At 37.7% G+C, this 22,688-nt stretch overlaps 1 long non-coding RNA gene across 1 annotated transcript in view; it reads left to right on the forward strand.

Annotated features, from left to right (window-relative positions):
• Window positions 1–22,433, forward strand: part of LOC109270459 (uncharacterized) — a 42,574-nt gene extending 20,141 nt beyond the window's left edge. The window contains exon 3 of the long non-coding RNA XR_002081538.2: window positions 20,585–22,433. This is a non-coding gene — a long non-coding RNA (uncharacterized LOC109270459). The remainder of the gene's footprint in view (window positions 1–20,584) is intronic.
• Window positions 22,434–22,688: the final 255 nt, after the last annotated feature.

Consider the following 22,688-nt stretch of genomic DNA (forward strand, 5'->3'; position numbering starts at 1 on the left):
CTCGAACTCACGGACCGTGAGATCATGACCTGAGCTGAAGTCGGACGCCCAGCCGACTGAGCCACCCAGGTGCCCCTCACATTTATTTTTCTATAGGAAGATGTTTCCCAGTCTTTCTTGAGCCATGTTGCTCATTGACAATAACCATATTTATAAAGCACACTGGGTAAATTGATGAGGTTGTTCACAGCCAGAGGCAAAATATCTGGGGATCTTGACACTGTAGTTTCAGACCAGTCCCCCAAACGTTGAGAAAATCAGGAACCTATAACCCATTCAAGGAAAAGGAAGAAATTTCATTAGTATCTTGTAACTTAGAAAAAGAAAGAAAGGAGCCAGGACATTGGGGTCCAATTAGTTTTCCTTTCCTCCTCAGTCCCAGAAATGTCTTTAATCTTCTTTAAGCAATAAGAAAAAAATGTATGCCTAATGTTATGCCTACGCTATGATGTTTAGAAAATATCTAAGTTGCATTCCCTCTGGTTTGGAGTATATAAACCCAGCTCCCAATGAAAGTTGGCTATTAAAAATAAAAAGCATTGATTTTAGACTATTATCTAGCTGTAGACTTTAAAACTCTTAAAAACTCTACTGTGAACCTCAAAGACTAAGGAGGCTACTTTGTTCTGGATGGAATCTTCCTTCCACTTCCCTGGACAATACTTTTTAGCTTCAAGGCAAATGCTTTAACATAGAATACAGTGAGGTAATTTATTAGATTGTATTATTTATTCATTTATTAGAGATGGTATTTCAGTAGGCTACAAAGACACAAACACAATAAACCTTGATATGAACAAGAACGTTACATATACTTGAGGAGAAGAATGTACCAAAGGTTCTTGGAGGTCCTTAATTGAAGTGATTTTCCTAAAAGGCAAAAAATATTTGGGGAGATATTAACCTGATATTTACTCATAAACATTCCTTATAAGCACATTACTTTTCATTTCAGAAACTAGTTCCATATGCACAAGACATAGCAATGCTCTATTGATTTAACCATTGTCAGTGAACAAGAATTCTGGTATTTGAGTTTTCCAGACAACTACAGCCTACCTCCTAAACACGTGATTCTAATTTTCTGCTTTATTATTTAACTTAGAAATTTTTTCTACAGAATGTAGCAAGACATGCTCACTGTGGGAGAGGTAAGGGGGGAATCAAAGCATATAATATAGTATAAAAGAAGAAAAAATACATAAAATATCACTACCTAAATATTAATAGCACTTTAGATATATCCTCCAGACATTTTTACACACATGGATATTCATGCGGAGTACTAAAATTTTTTTAAAGTATTATTTAATACTGATGTTTAGTAACCTGATTTTTATATTAAACATGGAATGGACATTGAAAGAGTGAGACTTTGAAAGGTTATCCAAACTTATTTAAACAATCATTTAATTATAGATTGGTTTTATATATATATATATATATATATATATATATACACATATATTTATATATATATATAGATAGATAGATCTTTGCATATGCCTTCGGGTGTTCCTAGAGAATTCAGAGTCCTAGAGGTAGGGTCTCTGGAGCAAAGTGCATTTACATTTAATAATTTGATAAATATCACCTAAGTGACTCCTAGACAGGTCAGCAAGTAATTGAGAATGATTGTAGCCCAATGCTGCCACCAACCGAACATTTTTTTTTCAAATAGTTTGTTAGTTATACCAAATCCATTTAATGACAAATTTTATCTTTTGCCACTAATTTGAAAGGCCTCTTTTATCATACACTAATTTCCATATATTCCTGCAACAGAGCTCCATATATGTATATATCCATATACACACATATACACATGTATACTGGTGTAATTTATATTTATATATGTATTTTATATATATATGTATGTATATATATACATATATATATATATCCTTCTTTTCCTGAATTAAAATTAGAATTTTGATTAAGATTATATAAGGATATAGATTTATTTGTGGAAAATTAATATTAACATTATTTCTTATTTCCATTCAAAAACATAAAATGTATAGTGCTTAGATAGTTCTCACATAGAGTTCTCACAGATACCATATTAATTACATTAATACACATATAACTTTTTTCTAACTGCTTATTTTGGATATATCAGGAAGATCATGATTTTAGGAGAGTTCGCTCATAACCAATCACTTAACTGAAGGTCCCATATTATTTATAATGGGTTTCAGTATACTCTCCTGCTTTTTCTGGGTCAAGGATCAACGACTCCAAAATAATGATAATTTTACCTCCAACCTTATAAAAGCTTTGAGCTGCTTCTCTCTATTGTAGTAATTACTCAACTGTGAACCAATTTTATTAAGATTGGGTATAAGTTCATGTTTTGGGGGAGCAGGAATGACTGTTTCCAATTTGCCCCATTTTTTGAGAGTTACATTGATAAATAAATGAGTATACATGTGGGGTTTTGATAACTTATGACCTGATCTCATTTTTTAAATTATCTTTTTTTTCTAAGTTCAATCTACTGTCCAACAGCTTTTAATTTTGGTTGCTATGTTTTTCATTTATAAAAGTTCTGTTTGGTTCTTTTTTTCAAATTTGCTAAGTCATTTTGAAAGTATGTTAAAGCTCATCAACTTTTTTGTTGTTTGCTAATTTTTTTTGAGAGAGAGAGACAGAGAGCAAGTGGGAGAGGGGCAGATAGACAGGGAGACACAGAATCTGAAGCAGGCTCCAGGCTCTGAGCTGTCAGCACAGAGCCCAACGCAGGACTCAAACTCACGTACTGCAAGATCATGACCTGAGCAGAAGTTGGACGCATAACGGACTGAGCTACCCCAGCGCCCAGTAAAGCTCATTGATTTTTAACTATGATGAGCTGAGTTCAAAATCTGCATATGATAATTCCAGCATTTGAATTATGCATCAAACTTTTTCTAAAGTCTGTTATTTCTGCTGGTTCTTTTTCTGCCCCAGTTTTATTAAAAAATAATTGACATATAATGTTGTGTAAATTTAAGGTGTACTACACCGTGATGATTTGATACATGTTTATATTGTGAAATGTTTGTCACAATAAGGTTAGCACATCTTTCACTCCACATAATTACCATTTTGTTCTTGCTATTTTTATGGTGAGAACATTTAACTTCTTATAACAGTTTTCAAGTGTATACTACAATATTGCTAACTACAGTCACAATAGTGTAAGTTAGATCCCAGGAACTTACTGATATTGTAACTGAAAGTTTGTATCTTTTGACCAACATCTTCCCATTTCTCCCACCGTTCAGTCCCAGGCAACCACCATTCTACTCTGTTTCTATAGAAATTCCACATATAAGTGAGATCATAAGTATTTGTCTTTGTCTGACTTATTTCACTTAGCATAATCCCCTCAAAGTCCACCCATGTTATTGCAAATAGCAAGATGTCCTTCTTTTTATGGCTGAATAATATTCCCTTGGGGATGTGTGTGTGTGTGTGTGTGTGTGTGTGTGTGTGTGCATGTGTATCACATTTCTTTATTCATTTATCCATCAGTGGGCATTAAGTTGTTTTCATGTGTCAGCTATTGTAAATAATGTTGCAATGCACATGGGAGTGCAAATATCTCTTCAATACAGTGATTTCATTTCCTTTGGATAGCCACATTAGAAGTGAGATTACTACATTACATGGTAGTTCTATTTTTAATTTTTTGAAGAAACTCCACAATGTTTTTCATATTGGGTACACATTCCTACCATCACTATACCAAGACTCCCTTTTCTCCACATCCCCATTAGCATTTGTCATTCCTTCTATTTTTGATAATAGTCTTTCTAACAGGTGTGAGGTGATATGTCACTGTGGATTTATTAAATTGTTAAATTATATGTCCATGTTCCCTTGCAGCTCTCTGAACATCTTTAAATAATCATTGTGAATTCTTTGTTGGGAACTTCCTGGATTTCCATTTCTCTGGAGTTAGTTAATGGAAGTTTCCTGTATTCTTTTGGTGGTGTCATGTTCCCTGATTCTTTATGATCCCTGTAGCCTTGCATAGGTGTCTGCATATTTGAAGAAGCAATCACCTCTTCCTGATTTCAGGACTGACTTCAGTAAGAAAAGGCCTTCACTTGTAGGTGGGGGGATGCCGGGAGATGCTGTGACCCAAGGTCTAGTGATGTGGGGCACTGAGTACAAGGGTGTGTGGTGGCTCAGGTTCTGGGTGGGGGGCATGGTGTCTCATCAGCTCAGACTGCTGGGGTGCACAGCAAAAACAACTGCATGGTCCTTGGTGGCACAGTTGTGGAGAGGGGGTGCACAGTGCCTGCAAGAACTATTGGGTTCCTCAGCAGCATCTCCAGATCCAGTCATTAGGGGCTAAGGCAGATAGTGATGTGGGTTGGAGCTGGTGGTGTATATACACACACCAGCTGTGGGGGCTAATTACAGATGCTTGTGTAGTGGCAGGGGCCAGTCACAGACACACACATAATGGTGGGGGGCAGGGCCAGAAGGAGGGGCCAGGGCCAAATGCAGGTATGTTGGCAGCTGCAGAGGCTTTGGCTGTAGGAATATACCCCTGTGGCTGCAGGGTCTCCTCACAGATGAATGCTCAGCAGTGGAAGAGGTAAAGGGAATCAGGCCAGCATGAGCAAGTGCACAACTGGAGGGACTAGTTGTCAGGCCAGTGACTGGAGATAAAGCCATATCTGGGCCCACAGCAGTTGTGGGGCCTTGGCTGTCAGCGTGTACTTCTATGGATTCGGGATCTCACCACAGGCATACACACAGCAGTCAAGGCCAACGAAGGGAGTCAGACCAGCAGCAGCATACAGGTGCACAGCTGGTGAACCTAGCCCCAGTTGCACTCACAGTGGTGGGGGTGCACCACGGTGTCTACACTGATATCTTGCACTCACTCAGCTGCAGAGCACTGGCTGACTGCCTGTGCAGATCCCAGTCTCCAGCTGAGGGGAGGGAGGTGGGCAGGGAGTCAAGTGGCTGGCATCTGTGAATGAAAATACCTGTAGGGTGAAAACTAATGAAATCTGCAGGAAGTTCATGGTAGTTATGTTGGCCATCAGTTTCATCAGTGGACAGAAGCTGTTGGGGTCCTTTCCAGAGCAGGTCACTGGGAACTATAGTCACTGTTGCTATTGTGGCTGATATTGGTAGATCTTGTTCTTCCTTGTTCCTAGCTATCTCTATGTGTCACCTTTGCTGTTTCCTGGGTGGGGTGAAATGGAAGCAGGTCCTTAACGAGGTGCCCTGAAAGGCTGGGGATGCTGGTCACTCACCCTGCTCTCTTTTCTGGTCGTGAACTCCTTCTGCCTTGAGAGTTCTTTCTTGGCACCAAGCAGTACTGGCCTGGAGGATGGGATGATGCAAGCACGATAGAGCCACACTTCCTTCCCTTTTTGGGTGGTTATTGTTGGGATTTTTGTTCCACTGTCTTGCTGAAGTTTCTTAAGTAGACTCCTGAGCAATCGCAGAGCTCACACATTGTTGATTTTTGCTGGGAGTGGGAATGGAGTCTGGGGTCTTTTTTTTACCATCTTGGTGACATCACTCTTGTTTCTACTGATTATTTTTCATGTTGCCTTGTTTCCTTGTGCTCCTAGTTGTCTTTGATAGTTTGATGATTACTGCTTTTGGGCAATTATTTGTGAGCGTTCCTTGGAACCAGGATTTACTTTGCCCTCTGCCAACAATATATTGTGACTGCTTTTGCCAAGTGCCTGGGACCACTATCACAGGTGGCCTTTTTAATCCGAGTTCAAGGATAGGAGTTCCTTGACCAATTCCAGCAATGTAACCTATGACCATAAAATCCTAGAAGTTATTTTCTTTTCTTTTTCTTCTGTTCTACTCAAAGCAGGATAGCTTTCTTTGAAGTTCGAGGTATGAGGTCAGGTAATGGATACATGGTCCAGATTTAGCATTTATAACTAAAGTGTTACACAGTAAAATGTGAATTTCAGATTAACAAAGAATCATTTTTTAGGCATGGGTATCCCCTCAAATATTACCTGGAACATAATTATACTGAGAAATTTTTCATTGTTCAGCTGAAATTAAAATTTGACTAGATGTCCTGTTTTCTACCTGACAGTCTTAATAATAGGTTTAGTTCCTGTACTTATCCTGGTAGTACCCACCCCAATCCTCAGGCCTTGGCTTTTCTCTGCCCTGCCTCAGAAGGCTGCAAATAAACTAGGGGTACAGCATGGACATATTCCCCCAAAAGCAGTGGCATTTGTGCTTGGATATCGTGCTTACATATCTGATTCAGGCTGTCTTCCCAAAACTTCTCTGGCAGGTAGCCACTATTTTTTTTTAGCTTGTCAGTGTCTTTAAATAAATGGATTTTGTTTTTTGTTGGTGGTAGTTGAGTTAGCTCACTATTTTGTTTATGTTGCTTAAGCAGAAGGTTTGACTTGAATAACCTAGTCCAAATTACCCAGGATGCTGGGGGTGGGGGGGGGACCATTTTCCATCACTGAGGACTGAAGACTGTCTTCTAAACAGCGGTACAGTTGCATATGAAGTGTGTAAAAAGGGAGCCACTCCACAACAGGCATAACTTCATCTGGCAGATATTTTTTTCATATGTGAAGCACTAGTAAACTCAACATGTAAAACTGGAGCTTTCATCCCAGCTGGAATTCATTCCTCCTTCCTCAGGGCTCTCAGAGCAATTTGTAACTCTAATGTGTCACAGAACCCTTCCCTTGGGTTGTAGATTTATATATACATGATGTCTTCCTTTCCTCTTCAGCGGAGAGCTTCTTGATGGTATGGTTTTGTGTCCTCAGCCTCAGACCCCAAAGAGCCCTCAGAATGGTGATGGCTGATAGACTTTCAGTACTCAAAAGATGTGTACTAAACTACATTGAATGAAAGGAAAATTGGTATAGATTTTATCCAAAAACAGAACTAATACTTCCTAACATTAAAAAAGTAGAGATGCAAACCGGCAAAGACAAGTTGAAGACAGCCCTTATATGAATTCTCTAAGACAGGCGGCAGAGCTGATATATAGTATTAACACCTCATTTTGAATCAGTTCACCAGTGACCTCGAGGGGGACAGGACAGTGAGAGGATGACACAGAGGACAGATATGTTAATGAAGTCAGAGAAGGGGTATGTTTGGGGACTGGGAACCACATGACCTGTTCAGGTGCACAGTATGGGACTGGAGAAAACCATTGACTGCAAACTAGAGACACTAGGAAGCAGGATAGAGCAACAGACAAGAGTGTATAGAATTGGAATCAAGAATTTAAAGAAAAGCCGTTTGTATTTTTATCTGAACCTAGAATGTGTAACCATCTTCTAGCCAACTGACTTTATAATGCTGGCTGAGTAAGGGCAGGACAGGAAGTAATGATAAGGGCAGGGTTCCAGGAAACTAGATCTAAACCTCCTTCAGCTTATCTCCCCATGATGAGGAATTCAGGTCCTGGGGAGCTATATGGTAAGTCATCTGTAAATCTCTCTGCACTAATGGCAATCTATCTCACCATTCTATATCCCTGCCTTGATCAGACGAGTTTGAAGGTAAGCCCCTGCTTTAGGGCTCAGAGAAATATAGAACAACAAAGTGAAAGAGAGTATTAGTGTCTTAAAGGGCATCACAGGAAGTGCCCAGAGCAGAGCAGCCATGATTTATCATCCTACACAGGGCAGGGGAGGCAGGATGGATACCACCTGACCCCAGATAGAAGACAGCAGGTAGTGCTGCTGGACAGCAGGTAGTTTCCAAAAGGAGACTTTCCTTTTGGAAAAATGCATGAACCCATAGTTTGTGGCTGTTGCATGTGTGGCTGGTGTTCTAGGTATTACCAAATGACAACTGCACTCCTCTGCCTTAGGTGTGATGGATAACTTTATGTGTCAATGTGGCCAGGCCACAGGTGCCTAGATGTTTGGTCAAACATTATTCTGGGTGTTCCGGTGAGGCCATTTTGGGATGACACTAACATTTAAATTAGAGGACTTTGAGGAAAGCCAATCACCTACCATAATGTGGGTGGGACTCATCCTACCAGTTGAAAGCTTGAACAGAACAAAACATCAACTTCTTTGAACAGGAGAATTCTACAGCAGTTGGCCTTCAGATTTCATCTGCATCATTGGCTCTTCTTGGTTCTACAGCAGACTGCCTTCATACTCAAACTGGAATATTGGCTTTCCTGGGTCTCTATTCTGCCAACCCAACCTGCAGTTTTGGGTTTGCAGTCTTCCATAATTGAATATTAGGAATGAGCTAATTCCTTATATTACATCTCTTTATATCTGCACATCCTATTTGTTCAGCTTATCTGGAAAACCCCAACTAATACAGAAAGGATGTTTACAGAGGATGGGGAGATGGCTTATAGGCAAACATAAGAAAACTGGCTCTACCCTGCACCCCAAAGAATGGCCACATGTATTATTTTTAAGTAATTTTTATGTCCCATTTCTCCATTTCCTTCCAGCTGTAACTCTATAAGTCCTGTATTATCTTTAAAAGAACCTATTGTGTGGCACAATACTGATGAGTTCATTGGACGTGTAGTGTCCATTTCAAGGGAATTCAGTCTCTTATCAAGATTGACTCCAAGAGGGGCACCTGGGTGGCTCAGTTGGTTAAGTGCCCAGCTCTTGATTTTGGCTCAGGTCATGATCTCACATTTCTTTTGTGAGTTTGAGTCCCGCATGGGGCTCTGCACTGACGGCACAGAGCCTGCTTGGGATTCTCTCTCTCTCCCTTTCTCTCTCTCCACCCCTCCCCCAGAAACTCACTCTTTCTCTCTCTTTCTTTCAAAAAAAAAAAAAAAAGGTTGACTCCAAGAGATTTTCACAAAAATTTTTGTGAGCATCATCATCCAGAAACACTGCTAACTTTGATCACTAGAGAGAGCAAACAGTTTTTTAAATATACTACTCTTTGACTACTCTGTCCATGTGACTTACAGTCTTTAAAAAAAACAACAGCACTATTTTCAGAAATTTTACCCCACTGGGATGGTTGGTCCCCCACCCTCTGTAAGGAACAGGAAGTGGTGAAAATAATGTACAGGTGCTAGCTCATCCTTTATGAAGCCTCACACAGAGACCTTGCAGCACATGCCCAAACTTCAAAAATCCCTAATTTTAAATGTTTCATATATTAGAGAGAAGAATACAGTCTGTTTTCACTTATCTTTCCTATACCCAAGTTTATAGAGGGCTCTACCCAAACCCCAAATCTGTACAGAAATGAACCTTCTCAACATGGAAAGAACAAAAGAAAGTCATGACACAGATGCTAGTCCATACGAAGGCATTGTCTCAAAGGCCACAGGAAGTGACAGAGCCGAGGGTCTACCCTGAAAATATTATTTCATGTCTGTCTAGTTCAATGGAGATATATATATATATATATATATACACACATATATACATATATATATACACATATATACATAATACACATATAAACATTATAATTCTACTAATTTACTCCACCATTTTGGAAATAATGATCATCCTGGTTCTGGATGGATTGGGAACTGCAGGACATATTTGTTCAGCACACACAATGTGGTATAGCAGTTAGGAGCACAAGCTCTGGTGTTGGACAACTGGGTCCAAACCCTGAGTCCACCACTTGCTGGGTGTCTGTAGGTATGTTATTTATCGTCTCCAAGCATCAGTTTCCTGTTTTGAGAAGAACGAATGATAAAGGACAAACTTCAGAAGATTTCTGTAAGGATTAAACGAAACAACTCATTCTAAGTGCTTAAGACTTAGGAAATGTTTAATAAATACTATTCATTATTGGAACCATTATTATGCACAGGAAGTTCATGCAAATCAATGGTCCTTGAGCAAAAGGTTTGAACCAATAATAAACTAAACAGGTGGGAGCCCTGCATGAAGTGTCTGTGTCATGAAAAGATAGACTTGCCTAGCATTCCTTAAAAAAAAAATCCCCTCTGTAAACTGCTTTGTGTTTACTACTATACAGAGCCTGGTCCATCTGCAGATGGCTTTGGGCCTTGCTTCAATGTGGAGAAACATTAGGGGTCATTCAAACCCTGAGTGCTGCTGGCTTCACCTTCAAATATGTCAAATAAATAAATTCCTGACCAATTAGGAGCCAGCTTTGGCTGGGAATACTCGACAAATTGATTTATCAAAGCTGGTCTGAGTCATTGCTTCACAGCTTCTTTATTGAGCTTTTTACAACTATAGAAAACTTTTCTTATTGAGATGATTCATAAATATATTAATATTTTAGGGGTGCCTATGTGGCTCAATTGGTTAAGCCAGGTTGAGTTCAGCTCAGGTTATGATCTCATGGTTCACTAGTTTAAGCCTCACCTCAGGCTCTGCGCCTGCTTGAGATTCTGTCTCCCTCTCTCTCTGACCCTCCCCCGTTTGCTCTCTCTCTCTCTCAAAATAAATTTAAATAATAATAAAAATAAAATAAAATAAAATAAAATAAAATAAAATAAAATAAAATATATTAATAGTTTAGTTGGAACTAAATATTTCTATGTTTCCAAATTTAAACTGATTGTGCCTATTTGTAAATGTATCGTTACATACCCATGTGCTAATGCGAGTAACAAAAAACAAAAGTGATGTAAAGTGGGCTTGATTTTTACCATACCAGAAAGAATTGAGTTATCAGGGTTCTCAAAAGGCTTCCCTGCTGGGAGAACAAAGCTCCAGTGGGAAGTAACAATATGCATTTGTTTTGTCTGCTTTGTTGGATTTCCAGAACATTCTTCTGTTCCCTATCTTAATTCTTTATCACAGAAAAAAAAATTGCCTGACAACTTGCTCTTCTTATCCAGATCATGTATTCTGCCTACCAGCAATTAATAAGTAAGTTTTAATTTCCCTGTATGCAGGAGAAAGGATTTTGGAAAAAGATTCTACCAGAGAGTTTCCGATGGCACGTTGAAAGTGAACTAACGCCCTGCTATCTGTGGTGCATATGAATTCTTATTTGAAAACTATAACTATTGGGGTTAACAAAGACTCTGCGCCTGCCAAGGTCAAGTTTAGTTATGAGAATCTGCTATGAACATCTCACCATAGGAAAAGGTCATTCTTTATGTCCTCAACTTGCTGAAGGAAGAAATTCCAGAGAGGTAATCTCTGCTTCCTGACTATGAAGGAGAAAGATGTCTTGGAGGCAGGTCTTTCCTGGAGAATGTTAAGATGGCAATCTTCGTGAAGAAGTAACCTTGCAGTTAAGAAAGGATGAACCATGGAAAGGTGCACTGGAAGATGCCCAGTCCTTCTTAAACACCCTGTATCGGTTTCATTCTAGTTTTTCTTGGTATTTTATGATACTTTCTGAAAAGTTCATATTGAAAAAGAAGTTAAAGTATCTTTACTGTCAGACAAATGATAGTGTATGAAGAGCATCCTAAGAAATCTACAAAAGCTACTAGAACTAATAAGTGAGTTTAACAAGGTTGCAAGAAAAAAGTTGAAAAATAAAGATTAATTACATTTGTATATATTACAATATATAAGACCTTTGAAAAGTAAAATTAAATTAAAAATTCAATTTATAGTGATATCCAAAAACATGAAATACTTAAGGATAAATTGAACAAATAAGTAAGAACTACGGAAACTATAAACCATTGTTAAAAAAAACTTAATGACCTAAATAAATGGAGAGATACACCTTTTTTGTGGCTGAGACTATATTGTTAAAATATCAAAGCAATTCCAATAAAAATTTTATCAGATGGTTTGCACAGATTGGCAAGCCAACTTCAAAATTTAATTGAAAATGCAGAGGACTGGGGCACCTGGGTGGCTCAGTCAGTTAAGCATCCAATTCTTCATTGGTCATGATTTCACAGTTTGTGAGATGGAGCCCTGCATCAGGCTCTGCACTGATAACATGAAGCCTGCTTGGGATTCTCTCTCTCCCTCTCTCTGCCCCTCCCCCTCTCATTCCCTCTCTCTCTCTCCCCCCCTTTGTCTCTCTCTCTCAAAATAAATCAATAAACTTAAAAAAATGCAAAGGACCTAGAATAGCTAAAGCGATTTTTTAAAAGAAGTACAAAGTTGAAGGACTTACACTCTTAATTTCAAGTCCTACAATAGGGCTAGAGTAATCAAGAGAGTGTTGTATTGATGTAAGAAGAGACATACAGAAGCGAATTGAGAATGTAGATATAAGTACACGCACTGATTTTTCACAAACTACCAATAAAAAAGGGGTGTCTTTTCCATAAATGATATTAGAAGAAGTTGAAAAAAATTAACCTCAATCTTTACCTCACTCTACATACAAATTAATTCAAATAGATTATAGACCTATATGTAACAGTACATGTAAAACTTCTAGTTGGAAATATTGTGATGTTGAGGTAGGTAAGGATTTCTTAGGCACAAAAAACTCACAAAGCATACTAGAAAAATTAAATATTGCATTTGATAAAGACTAGAAACATTTGCTATTCAAAAGACACCATTAAAAAAAGTAAGGAGAACCATAGACTATGAGAAAATTTCCATAATATATATATTTATGACAAAGAACTTGTATGTAAAATGTATTCCATCTCTATTAGCAGACAACTTAATTAAAAGCACAAAAAAATTCCAACTGACACTTCCCAAAGTAAGGAATTTTTTTTTTAATTTTCTTAAGTTTATTTATTTATTTTGAGAGAGACAGAGACAGCGTGAGTAGGAGAGGGGCAGGGAGAGAGGGGAAGAGAGAGAGAGAATCCCAAGCAGGCTCCGCGTTGCCAGCGCAGAGTCGGATGCGGGTCTTGAACTCACAAAACTGCAGGATCATGACCTGAGCCAAAACTGAGATGCTTAACTGACTGAGCCACCCAGGCACCCCAAAATAAGGAATTTTAGTAGCCACGAAGGACATGTGAAACTGCCCATCCTTATCACTCATCAGGAAAATGCAAAATTTAACTATGAAAAGCTCCCACTTTATACCTGTATGTGTAGCTAAAATTAAAAAAAAAACAAAAAAAACAAAAAACTGTACCTAATGTTGGCAAAGATAAGAAGCAACCGGAACTCTTAAGCCTTACTGGTAGGAGTATGAAATGGTCCAACTACTATGAAGAACAGCCTGGCAGTTTCTTTAACCCTTGCACATACAACACCCATATGATCCAGTTATTCTACATCTAGGTATCCTCCAAGGAGAAATGAAGCTATATATCCACAGAGTCTTGCGCGCAAATGTTTATAGAAGCTTTACTCATAATATCTACAAAGTGGATATGACCCAAATGTCTATCAAGAGTTGGATAAACAGATTGCAGCATGTCTACATACAATGGCATACTGCTCAGCCATAAGAAAGAACAAACTACAAATACATGCAACATGAATAAATCTCATAATTGCCATGTAGAGTGAAAGAAATCAGGCTCAAAAGAGTATATGCAGTTACATTTACTTCAAACTCTAGAGAAGACAAATCTAATCGGTAATGACGGGCAAGTTCATGGTTGCTTTGGAGCTGAGATGTTAAAGGAGTTCACTGAGAAGGAGAAAAGGACTCTTGATAGTGATCAAAACATTCCGTATTTTGATTGTGCTGGTTATTACATGGGTATATACCTTTGTCCAAACGCATTAAACTATACTCTTAAAATGAGTGCATTGGATTATATGTAAATTATATTTCAGTAGTCAATAATCATAAACTTTACTGAAACATAAGTATCAAAAGTAGCCCCCAAAATATGTTTCTCCCTTCTTTTCCCACTGCCATTTTCCCTTCCTCTGGCAGCCTGTCCATAACCCCTATACATACAAATACACTGGTACCTCACTGTTAGAGTTAATCAGGCACGTATGCAGGAAACTAAACATCTTCATAAAGTAGGGGGGAAAATCAGTCTGTCATGAAAGTCATTTAAATTTTTGGATGCTTAGAGTTAACCACCATAAGCATTATTTAAACATTTATGAAATTTAACTGTATTTATTTTTATTCAGTTTTAGAAACTGAAAGGCAGAACTAAGCAGTAAATAAACATATAATTAAAAAAATCAATTGCCTGAGTGCTTTCAAAGATAGACTGATTTCATAAACACTGGGAATAAAGGTATAGAATGACAAGGCGGGCTATTGTACTAACATGGGATCAGTCATGGTTCCTGGGCCCCTCAAAAGTGCAGGTAACATGAGGAAGAAAACTGAAATCTCCAATCACCCTGCCCACCCTTATCCATGACTTATATACCAACTGTGAGCCTTAGCACTTTCTCATGTTTTCAACTCTGCATGCACAGGAGCTCAAAATGACCGTCTGCTGTGCAGCAGAAACTTAGTTGAGGTTTAAAAAAAAAGGAAAAAAAAACCTGAGCAAAATTGGCTGCTATTTCTTCTGATTCCCAGCCCCTGGGGCTCAGATTTTATATGAAGACACAGATGCTAGGAAGATCAGTGGAGATATTTGCTAGGACAGGATCTAACAAACACTGTTGGGATTCCCACTGTCTGGGAGATAAAACTTTCTGCTTGATTAAATGGAAGAAGTAGCAAATATGAAAAAAAATAACTTAAAAATACTAGTTCACTCTTGCTTTTTTCAGAAGTATATTTAATCTAGAAAATTACTGTTCAAGTTCTCTTCCAACCAGCTTTCACTCCCTAGTGCTAACTTGCTACCATGTGAAAATGCTGTTCCTGTAGTGGCTAAAGGTCACAAAAAAGAAAAATTGGAAACCAAGAAAGATCTACAACAGTAACTGCAAATAAGAAGAAAATATATATAATGGGAATGTGACCAGGCTTTCAAAAGTGAACCTATCAACTCCTATTTGGGCTACAGATTCAGGATCACCCTGTCCTCTCCTCTTTGACCAATGTTGTGGACCTGTTCACATTACTGATCTCTCATGCATGTACACACACACACACACACACACACACACACACACACACCAGGCAACATTCTTGCCCTTATTTTTTCACTAACCTGAAGAACAAAAGCAACAATCTGCAAAAGTACATTCCCAATTCTGTAACTGCCATCACACAGATTCTGCAAAGAATTAACCCCCAAACTGAATCATCAATATATTCATTTCTTTAACACATTTTTAAGGATCCATTAGATAATTTACTGACCTTGATTCCAAATATTTTTCAGCACATCCAGAATGCTTCTGGTCTTTGGTTTTACAAGTTCAAAGGATTTTTGAAATTAATGGATTTATAAATTTCAGCATAAATATAAAGTGTGCTCTAAAGATGAAGAAATGGGAGAAGAGGGAGGAAGAAAAAAGAAAATGTGTCAAATGATATCACTTTCCACTGCCCGAGTTCGGTCTTCCAGTAACATTTAGGTGAGGACCTCATTCTGGACTGTTTCCCTGGGGAGGACCATCAACTCAAGACTACAGTATGACTTTGTATGAGTGACTTTGTGTAAATGGTCGCTCTCTCCTTCCACCTGCTGCCTTCCTCCTTCACTTCTTTCCTCCTTACTTCCTCACGCTTCCTCTCCTTTCTTCCTCTATCTTTTGAAAATTCATATCACATAAGTGTGAATTCACATACATCTACAAAATACTGATGCTTATTTTGTGCATATTTATATGTTTCTTTGTAATGTTTCTCTGCCATTTTGATTACCATATGGTTTTTCTCTCCACCCCTTATAAGTACTTGGAGGACAGAGTTGACAAATTCTTTTTGTCAGTCTCTTCCCTTTTCCACGTGTTTCACAGTCCAATTTACAAATATAAATAGAATCTTACAAAAGATTCTGCTCAAGACTGGTTCTTGGTAAATTCTTATTCTTTAAATGAGGGGTATCAAATAGACCAAATAAAATTACACTTAACCATGTGAAATCATGTAGATATCTTAAAATGATTACATTAAAAAGAACAAATCCTTTTTCAAATGCCACTGAACTGTCTAAACATAGATTTGCATTTATCGTGTTTTCTAAAGTTGACTCTACAAGGAGAGTCTTTTTCTAATCCTGTATGATAACAAAATACTCACAAGATTAATTTAGTAGATGCAGTGTATTGCATTAACAGCCAAATGACATCCACTTGATATACACGTCACTCATTGATCATATTAAAATACCGAGACTAAATTTGAATTACCTGTAATATTGAGAATTTCAGAAATATTCATGTATTCCACACTTGCAGCTTTCAAGTCTTGAGAAGATCAAAGAGATTTGTTCAACTGGGAAAACCTTCTTAAGAGCTTTCTAAGACTCTACACATCATACACATTTCATATATAAGACAAGATTTAGAAGAATTTAGGCCACAGTGGTATAAATGTCAGATTCATTTGCTTATAATATAAATAATGCAAATATTCTTTTATAGCAGCCATGATCAAATTCTACTTTTTGATGAAATATAGAAGCAGATGGCCCATTCATGGTGATTAAAGCTAAGTAAAGTATTTTAATATGACTAATTTAGCGAAAGAAGGAAGGGAGGTAGGTGGAAAGTTGAGAGAGAGGAAGAGAGAAGTCCTATTTAAATAATACCTATAATTAGAATAACTGGTGATGATCTGGTGCAAACAAATTTACTTTTTCAGGTGGGGAAACTAAGGCCCAGAATTTAGAAGTAGCTTGCCACTTTCCTTATGTTCCTATAGTGATTAGGACACCACAGCCTCATTAAATATGTGCTACAATATCCTAAGAAACAATCAACCTGTAACCTGCTGCATTTAAAGAAAGATAAGTCTTCCTTCTTCTTACTGGAATCCCAAGTTAAAGTACTTTCATTCTTGTAAAAAAAAAAAAAAACCTGAGTATATTTAATAAATAAGATAAAATAATGAGCCTAGAATCAATCTCTAGATCTCTAATGAACATGAAAGGGGGAAACTGGTATATTTACCCTAATGTATTAAAGGAAAAGATAGATGCAAACTGAATGCTTCCTTAGGCAAGAGTTCAAGGAGTTCATGGTAAAATAATGGAAAATAAATAGGGTTTGGAATTAAAAAAATATAATAATAACTGAATTTTAATTCCTCATCTAATCACTAATGGTTATGTGTTACGGAGCAGGGAACATAACTAACTTGACCTCAGTTTCTCTCATCCTTAAAATTAGTATAATAATGTCCATGTTATGCAATTATACTGCAGATTGTAGGAGACAACACATTTAAAAAGACAGTACACAGTCTAGCATGTAAAAATCCTCAGTCAACTTTATTTATTATTGTTACTTTTATTACTATCTTCATCTTTTTAGTATCATGTCAATCACAATATTATTGGTTCACCTTCAGAAAATCACCTAATTTGTGGTCTGATCCTCATCTTTGTAGCATATTATGAAGCTTAATTGTTTCATATCATCTAAACCAACAAGTGATAGATCTGAATATTAGAATATTAATATTTTCATTTAAAATGGAAACGGGTTATTTATAGGGTGTGCCACTATACTTAAGAGAACAAATTATATATCAAGTCGTGTTTGATAGCCATTTCAAAAGGAGATGAAAAATAGTTATAATAGTAAATAGCAATTAGATGGTTACGTTGTGTGGAAGCGTTTTCTCATTTTTTTTTTTCATTTAATCCAATATAAACCCTGTGACCTAGGCACTTTTGTTATCTCCATTTCACAGATGAAGTAAATTGAGGCACAGCGCTTCAGTACCTTGCTCAAGTTTACATATCACGCAAGCAATGGAGCTGAACCTGCACCATTAACCTTAATATAATTCTACCTTCCTAGGCCCTGGTATCTATTTCTAGTAAGATAAGATACTCTGATAAAATACCCTGAGGCACTTGTATTAGTTTGGATTTACACCATAACAGAGAGCACAGAGACTCAAAATCCTGATTCTTCAAAGTTATTTTATTTCTCCATCATACAAAAGTCCAGGTGGGTGTTCCATAGCTGCTAGGGCAGCCCCATAATCATCAGGAATTTAGTTCCTTTCTCTTCTGTTGCTATACATAGACTTTCCATGTACAAGCACATATACCTTTCTCCACATACCCCTTTTGTGTAATGGTACAGGGTGGCTGCTCCAGCTCCTACCACCACACTTGCTTTTCTGCTGGTGAGAAGAAGGAAAATGCACAAGAGTTAGGTGGGCATTTCAGTGTTTGGCCCAGACTTTTCCCACACTTCTGTTTCTGTTCCATTGGCCAGCACTTAGTCACATAGCACAACTAGCTGCAAGAGATGCTAAAAATATATATGTTCGGTTGCAGATAGCATGTGCTCAGCTAACATTATATTAATGTGAAAAGGCCTATTCCACACCATCCTATTTCTGTCTATTTAATGTAGGAGTAAAGATTCAGAGTATCCTCTCCCTGAGATGTTGTTATAAACACACTGACACATTCCATACTCTGCACTTACATAGTCCACCACGATTGAATTTGCACAGTAACAGTGATCTGCTACTGGCACATGATTATAGCTCATTGTGCATTAATCATTATTTAATATGAGTCTTTCCTTTACCTAATGTGGGACATGCTTTTATTTCATGTCAAGGGAGTTGTTCTTTCTAAGCCTAAGTGCCTCCCATCTAATTGCCTTTGATCTAAGAAGATCTCCTGTGTTCCTTGCCAGAAATTTGCTAGTCTTGGGAAGATCACACTTAGATAATAACAGAACTTTCCAGTATGAGAGTTTCCAAGAACGGGGCTTCAAAAGTTGTCTATTTAGGGGTAAATTATCTGGTTCTCTTTTGATAGCTGTCTTTGGTTCTCCACTGGCCAGTGACTACTTGACTAAGGACTTGCATTAGTCAGGGTCCCAGAGAAACACACACACACAGACACACAGACACACACGCACATGCCTGTATGTACAGAAAGAGAGAGAAAGAGATTTATTATAAGGAATTGGCCCATGTGACTATGGACACAGATAAGTTCCAAGATCTGCTGTCTGCAGGCTGGCAATACAGAAGAGCTGATGTGTACTTCCAGTCTTTGCATAGGAGAAGACCAATGTCTCAGCTCAAAAGTAGTCAGAGAGAGCGAATTTTTGCTTACTCTGCCTTTTGTGCTATTCAGGCCTCCAAAAGATTGGATGAGGCTCACCCACACTGGGGATGGAAACCTGCTTTACTCATTATACTAATTAAAATGTCAGTCTTACCCAGATCTTTAACATGCCTGGAATAATGTTTAACCAAATATCTGGGCACCCCATCTCCCAGTCAAGTTAACACATATAATTAACCATCACAGTGGCCAACCAACACATGAAAAGATGATCAACAGTACTTATCATCAGAGAAATGCAAATCAAAGCCACAGTGATACATTACCTCACACCTGTCCAAATGGCTAAAATTAACAGCTCAAGAAACAATAGGTGCTGGTGAGGATGTGGAGAAAGGAATCCTCTTGCACTGTCAGTGATTGACAAAGTAAACTTGTGCAGCCACTCTGAAAAACAGTATGGAGCTTCCTCAAAAAGTTAAAAATACAACTACCCTACAATGCAGCAATGGCACTATTCAGTATTTACCTAAAGATACAAAAATACCAATTCAAAAGGATACATGTACCATGATGTTTATGGCAGCATTATCTACAATAGCCAAATTATGGAATTATCAGGTGCCCAGTTCATTGACTGATGAATGGATAGCAAAGATGTGTGTGTGTGTGTATGTGTGTGTGTGTGTGTATACACACACATATGTATGTATATATGTGTATTTATGTGGGTGTGTATAATGAATATATATATAAAACATATATAATGAAATATTACTCAGCCATAAAAAGGAATGAAATTTTGCCATTTGCAATGATATGGAAGGAGCTAGAGAGTATTATGCTAAGTGAAATAAGTCAGTCAGAAAAAGACAAATACCATATGATTTCACTCATATGTGGAATTAAAGAAAATAAAAACAAACAAAGCGGAAAAAAAAGAGAGCAAGAGTGATAGAGGGGGGTGGGAACCAAGAAACAGATTCTTAACTATAGAGAACACACTGATGGCTACCAGAGGGGAGGTGGGTGGAGGGATGGAGGATGGGGGATGGTTACCAGAGGGGAGGTGATGGGGATTAAAGAGGGCACTTGCTGCGATGAGCACTGGCTGTTGTATGGAAATGTTGAATCACTATATTGTACACCTGGAATTAATGTTACACTATATGTTAACTAACTGGAATTTAAATAAAAACTTTAAATTTAAATTAAAAAAAAATTAACCTCGCAGGACTGAAGATACCTCAGGATAAAAAGGTGAAAGTAGAGGTCTTGATGAAGGAACTGCTAGTTTTCTAACCTGTTGGAAAATATGGCAGCATTATGAGACCAAACCACAATCATCTAAACTGCACTGGACAAGCAATTCTCCGGTGAACTGAGACTTATTAGACAATCTTCTTGTTAACAGTTAGTGAATGGGATTATTTCCTTCCGGAAAAAAACAAAAAACAAAAAACAAAAAAACAAGACACAGCCAAAATGAGTGGACAAACAAAAACACTTTGAAACACTATTCTACACTGCCTATATAATTTTTATTTTTCTTACTCTCTTAGGCAATACCTTCAGTACAAGCTTGTAAAATCATAGCCTAACCTACTCTTGACTTTAAAGTAATCAAGCTATCTGGTGTCTTTTAAGCTCTGAAAACAGGGAGAAGAGCACCACAACAACAGGATCAACTGTGTTTCCTGTAGACAACTGCAAGGGTCAAAAAATGATGGCCATTCCAGTAGCACTATGTATTTAGAAAGTGACTCCATTTTATTTTTCATGCCAGAGACAGAAAACAATGCAACCATCTCACTTCAATAAGGAACTAAAAATCAAATGGAAAACCAGACAAATACAGAATGGGTTTGGAACAAAGTTGCAGAGTTTCTGGGCCTCACTGTGCACAAGGTTTCAAAGATCCACATCATGCTGTTCAGAAGCAGAAGTAAACATTGCTGTGCAACAATCAATATTTTTGTAGTTCTGCAATGGCAGAGCACTCAGAAGCTGAATGGGAAGTGACACAGACTCAGCCTGATCAGCAATCCTAAATCAGAGACCTGGGCGTGACCCCAGTGGAGAGCCCTGCTGCCCTAAGAGACACAAGCCTTCCAGAAGAAGGATAGAGCTTTTGGCAGCTTCTCACCCTGACTCTGATAAGGATAGCTAATTGCACTTGTTTTACCACTTGAAACTGTGTCTTCTTGGTGCACTGTGGATTTTCAGAGGGTCTCTGAACGCTGCTTCAAATGACATCTCTTCCTCAAATGGTAAAGATTCATCATGACAGATGATGGACCCAGAGGAGAATGGCATCACAGACAAGTGGAAATACAAGCAGTTCTTGCTGGAAGCTGACAGCAACTTCACACTGAGGCTGAGATATTGTTTTATTGAACATGGGAGAAAGTATCTGCTTAACAGCCTTGAAAAGCGAGTATCTCAGAGATGGGGTGCTTTGGTTTATTAGACTTTCGGTTATCTGAAAGCCCTTGATACTTCAAGTCTTATCACTGGAATTCTATGAACTTGGAGGAGTCAAGTTCCCATATTAGTATGTATTTTAGAAGTACACTCAACATGACTGAACTAGTGGCTGGGGATTTGGCACAGAAGCTTGAATTGTCAGTAGATATGGATGAGGAACTTATGAGGGATTGGAGCTGAGTGATACTGACCCTAGGACGTATACCAAAAGGGCATTTGTCCATTAATCAAATAATTATTCAATTTCTAGTCTCTGCCAGACATGGAGATCAAATCTGCCTGAGTGGAAGGGGAAGAATTGACAAAATATTTCACAAATAAATATTTAATCAGAGCCAGCTGTGTTTAATGCTATAAAAGCAGTGAGCAACTGACAAATTAAACCAAGGGGCCCTTCCTTTGCTGGCAGTCAGTGAAAGTTTACTTGAGGAGCTGATGTTTAACCCAAAACCAAGCAGAACAAAGAGCACTTACAATTATGTTTAAAGCAAATTTCTGTTATTTTAAACTATTTTTAATATAAGCTGCAAAAAACTACAATATACAGAATAACAGAATATCTTTTTCCATAGTCAAATATTGCATCCGAATAGCACACTTTATTAGTAAAGTATGTTTGCAAATATTATAATTGTTTTAATTTGCATTTTTTATTGCTTCCGAGGCTGAGTATCTATTCAAATATTTATTGGCTATGTGGATTTTCCCTTCTGGGTGTACCTATTCCTAGCCTTCATCCATTACTTTGTACTTCATTTCTTTCTTGTTGATTAGGGAATTTCTCCTGTTCTAGAGATGAGCCCTTTGCCTATACACTGAAAACCTCTCTGATTCTGGTGTTATCATTCTGTTTATGGTCTTTTACCTTGTGCAGAGATTTTAATATTAACATGGCCAAAATGAACAGTCTTCTTAAAATTGTGAGTGTTTTAGGCTTTGATTATCATTAGTTACTTTAAGGTTGCAAAATTCTGTCCGCCTTTAAATAAAATTTGTTGTTTGGTATGAATTATGCAGATTCTTTTATTTATTATTTTGGCCAGTAAACCAATCGCCACAGCATCATTTATTGAAAACATTATTCCTTATTGATTTGAAATATCTTTTCTGTCATTTATCAAGTTTCAGTAGGCGTTCCTGAGCTCTTTAATCCGCCCCCTCCCTTTATTTCCATTTGCTTATCTTACGACCAATATATATCATACTATAGTTGTATAACCAGTTTTGCTATGTAGAAAGGTTGTTCCCTAACTTTGTTGCTTTT

Source organism: Panthera pardus, unplaced genomic scaffold, assembly GCF_024362965.1.
Source record: "Panthera pardus isolate Hobbes unplaced genomic scaffold, ASM2436296v1 HiC_scaffold_10, whole genome shotgun sequence".
Taxonomy (NCBI): domain Eukaryota; kingdom Metazoa; phylum Chordata; class Mammalia; order Carnivora; family Felidae; genus Panthera; species Panthera pardus.